This window comes from Pan paniscus, chromosome 22 (assembly GCF_029289425.2).
Source record: "Pan paniscus chromosome 22, NHGRI_mPanPan1-v2.0_pri, whole genome shotgun sequence".
Classification (NCBI taxonomy): Eukaryota; Metazoa; Chordata; class Mammalia; order Primates; family Hominidae; genus Pan; species Pan paniscus.
Window position 1 is genome coordinate 27,959,552 of NC_073271.2, and position 4,762 is coordinate 27,964,313.

Here is a 4,762-nt window from a genome sequence, read left to right on the forward strand (position 1 = left end):
TGGCCTAATTTTAGCTTTCTCAGTAACTAGTTGTGTGACATTGGACAATTCTGTTCTCTCCAGTCTTAGTTGCCTCATTTGACATTTGAGTTTAATGTTGCCTAGATTATTTCTAGGCAGTATGGCACAGTGGAGAAAGCAAGGACTCTAATTTTGATCTTGGATCAGCCACCTACCAGCTGAGTGATCTTGGATAACTTAGTTTAACCACTGTGTGCTACAGGTTCTTATTAGCAAAATGAGGATGTTTGGTGATCATTTTATGCAAATCCCTTAGAACAGTGCCTAGAATATAAGCACCTCTCGATGTTAGCTGTTTTGTTTGTTATCTCTAAGATTCCTTCATGTGCTAAGACTCCTCGAGTCTGTGTTAAAACATGAAGGAAGGTGACTTAACGACAGCTAATCTAGCTTGCTTGCACCCTGTGTCAGACTTGCAATTTCTAGAAATTACCATCAGAGATAATTTAACTTTCAGGACCCTATTTGTACTCCCTTGATGATGTCACCAGAGGGAAAGATTTCAATGCCTTCCAGGCCATGCCAGTGCTCATACCCACTAGGGTGGTACTAGCTGGGGGAAGTGGTCCATCAGCCAATGCTGTGCTCAGAGTTGTTTTTATAGTTGCTGGTGGAACTTGCAGAAGGGAACCGTGACTCTCTCCTCCATCTCCCATGCCTTCAGTTCAACAGAAAGGACCTGGAAGTCAATATCCCTGGCACTGGCATTAAGAGATACAACTCTGGCTTTGCCACCTGCTCTCTACTTCTGCCCGAGCACTGCTCCAGCTGCACAGAGCTTGCTCCGAGCTCCAGGCTCCTGCTAAGCTAGCACCACCGTCGACTCCCTCCAGCTGCCTTCATGATTACCTACCGAGATCTCATCAGCTACAAAGAGGTATCCTCTGACTTTTACAAAGATCCTGGAGATCAGGGACAGGCTGTGCCTTGAGATGGAGGGGAAAAAGGTCAGTAGGACAGAGGGTAACATCAAAGACTTGCCCATTAGTGAGAATGCCTCCACTGAAGACCCCTAGGGTAAAGGTACAGAAAGTACAGTATTTGATGCTGTTGTTATCATCATGAAACATCACTTGCCAGAAACCAGCTCCGCAAAAGAAGCCTACAGGAAATACATCAAAAATTATGTGAGAAGAGTCAAAGGCAAACGTGAAGAACAGAGACCGTAAAAAGTAAAATCTTTTATGACAGACTGCAGAACAAATCAAGCACATCCTTGCTAATTTCAAAAACTACCAGTTCATTATTTGTGAGGACATGAATCCAGATGGCATGCTGGCTCTACTGGACTACCAGGAAGATGACGTGACCCCATATATGATTTTCTTTAAGGATGATTTAGAAATGGAAAAATGTTAACAGATTTGGCAATTGCTTTGATCTATCAACTGTCATTATATCTGGCTGCCACTTGTCATCCACACAACACCATTGAAGACAAATGGGACTGATGTCACCTTGAGCACTTTATTTTGACCATGATTTATCTGGAGTAGAGGCATTGTTTTTGAGGAAAAAAAAAAAACCATAGCATATATAGGTTGTCTAAAAATAAAATACATTTAAAGTTAAAAAAATACAACTCTGTGACCTAGACTGGAGCTGTCAACTACCCCTCCCCAACCCACATATATACTCACATGGAGCTCCGCGAAAGAGAGAGCAAAATTTCTTTAGAATTTTTTAGAGGTTTATTTATTTATTTATTTACCTTTCACTGGAATTTTTTTTTTTTTTTTTTTTTGATGGAGTCTTGCTCTGTTGCCAGGCTGGAGTGCAGTGGCACGATCTGGGCTCATTGCAACCTCTGCCTCCTGAGTTCAAGTGATTCTCCTGCCTCAGCCTCCCAAGTAGCTGGGACTACAGGCACATGCCTCCATGCCCAGCTAATTTTTGTATTTTTGGTAGAGACAGGGTTTCACCATATTGGCCAGGATGGTCTCAATCTCTTGACCTCATGATCTGTGCCCCATATTTAACCAGTCACGGATAGGGAAGACCCAGTGATCGGGTGCAAGTGGTTTTACAATCCATTTCTTTTTCATTTTTGTGGTGTAGCCAGTTGTTTGGGATTACAACAGTATTAAAATCCTTAAAAATAAAGCTCTTCTCATGCCTGTAATCCCAGCACTTTGGGAGGCTGAGGCGGGCAGATCACTTGAGGCCAGGAGTTTGAGACCAGCCTGGCCAACATGCAAAACCCTATCTCTACTAAAAATAAAAAAATTAACCAGGCGTGATGGTGCATGCCTATAATCCCAGCTACTTGGGAGGCTGAGGCACGAGAATCACTTGACTCCAGGAACTGAAGGTTGTGGTGAGCTGAGACCACGCCACTGCGCTACAGCCTGGGTGACAGAGCGAGACTGTCTCAAAAGAAAAAAAAAGGCTCTAAAAGATGTCCATGATGGACATCACTGTTTGGCAATCAGGACCCCTTGTTTTTCTAAAGGTACCTTGATGTACTTCTTATTGTTTTAATGTAATGGCAGATCAAGTTGCTCTGCCCTACCCTACCCAAGACTTGCGAACTGGTTCCCAATTAGGCAACTCGGCTTCTACTCTGACTTTAAATCTCATGCAAAGTGACATAAGAATGGGTGTTGGGCATTCTTCACTTGTGTCTCCATCTCCGCTCTCCAGCTCTCCACCTTACTCGGTGTTCTGCAAGGTTCATCTTTATAGACTACATCAGAAGGCTTCCTTAACCTCTGCCTTCCATTGGGGTTTGGCCAGCGGAAGGCACTGGCTAAAGATGAGAAGGTAGAAGAGTGAATTTGGGGTGTTTTTCACCTTCTGCCCTCTCTGCTGGGCACAGTAGGTTGGTTCTTTCCCTCTCCTAATGCCTCAGCTCCATATGGCAGCCGTAAAAATTAATAATAAAACCTTTTCCAGTTTAGTACTATCATAGAGCAGCAGGCTTGATTATTGCTCTTTGAAAATCAGTGTCAATGTGAGTTGAAAACTGTCTGGAAGACGAAAAACCCAAAAAATAATATTTTAAAAGCTTTGCATTCAGAAATCAGGTTGGGAGCTAAAAAAATAAAAATTAAAAAAAAGTTTAAAGGCTGGGCGTGGTGGCTCACACCTGTAATCCCAGCACTTTGGGAGGCCAAGGTAGATGGATCACTTGATGTCAGGAGTTCAAGACCAGCTGGCCAACATGGTGAAACCCTGTCTCTACTAAAAATACAAACATTAGCTGGACGTGGTGGTGCATGCCAGTAATCCCAGCTGCTTGGGAGGCTGAGGCAGGAAAGTTGCTTGAAGCCAGGAGACGGAGGTTGCAGTGAGTCGAGATCACGCCACTGCACTCCAGCCTGGGCAACAGAGCAAGACTCTGTCTCAAAAAAAAAATTTTTTTTTAAGAGCTCTGCAGTTGCTTTTTTTAAAAAAATGAGAATTCATTTATAAATTTATAATAAATCAATAAATTTATTAATCTCTTTTCTTGGTAGATATTTTCATTTATCTAAAAGTATCTTCTTGTGTGATTTCTTCTTTGACTCATTGGTTCTTTAGTTGTATTAATTTTCATATTTATGTAAATTTCCCAAATTGCCTTCTGTAACTGATTTTTAATTTCATTGCATTGTGGTCAGAAAACAGGCATTTCTTATTTCAGCCCTTTTAAGCATATCAAGGTCTTATTTTATGGCTTAACGTATAGTCTTTCCTGAATAATTTTCCATGTGTACTTTAGAAGAATGTGTGTTGTTCTCTCATTGCGTGCAGTGTTCTATAGATAGATGTCTGTTAGATCTAGTTGTGTTACAATGTTGTTCAAGTCTTCTATTTCCTACTTGAAATATGTATTGGATTATGTATAGTTGTTCTATCTATTTTGAAATCTCCAACTATTATTGTTGACTTATCTATTTCTCATTTCATATCTGTTCATTTTGTCTGATTTTGCTTCATGTATTTTGAGGCTCTGTTGTTAGGTGTATATATGTTTATAATTATTATGTTTTCTTTATGGATTGTTGCAAACCTTTGCCTAATTTCTAGAGTTCTGACAAAGTTGATACTGACTATTGTTGCTAGTCTTTCTTTCTTTCTCTCTCTCTCTCCCTTTCTTTCTTTCTCTCGCTCCCTTTCTTTCTCTTTCTTTCTTTCTTTTTCTTTCTTTCTTTCCCTTTCTTTCTCTTTCTTTCTTTCTTTCTTTCTTTCTCCTTCCCTCCCTCCCTTCCTTCCTTCTTTTTCTTTTTTTTGTGTGTGTTCTTGTTGTTTTTGTGGAGGAGCAGCTTTTTGGAGATCCTTACTCTGCCATTCCTGGTGATGTCTCTCTGCCGTTTCTAATAAGAGAAAGTCTCTGAGAGTTTCAAATAGAAGTATACATTTATGTTGTGTGTTCTTGGAAAGACCTTTTTTTAGACTCGCTTTTACATAAAATAAGAAAACAATTAGTAAACACTGGGGTATAAAATAAGCTTTAACATAATTAACAACTACTAAACTGGCTGTTTTTACATGAGCATAGGAGGTGTGACATGAATCTGAAAACTGATCCAACTAGTAGGCATCATTTCAACGTCACTAGAAGAGTCAATCTGATGAGTCTCTGTCAATGTTGACAGTCTTGACCATCATTACATTTTGGGTGCTATTTATTGATCTGTGGTTCTTTGGATTCATCTCACAGAGTACAGATGTTAAGTACAGAGACTTTTTCTTTAAATATGAATGGTTATGATCTTATCCCTTTCAACAGTAGAGATGTTTGATGAAGATTTGTATC

At 40.2% G+C, this 4,762-nt stretch overlaps 1 pseudogene; it reads left to right on the plus strand.

Annotated features, from left to right (window-relative positions):
* Positions 1 to 249: 249 nt before the first annotated feature.
* On the plus strand, positions 250 to 3,393 carry LOC117977348 (translationally-controlled tumor protein-like; annotated as a pseudogene).
* The last annotated feature ends 1,369 nt before the right edge of the window (positions 3,394 to 4,762 follow it).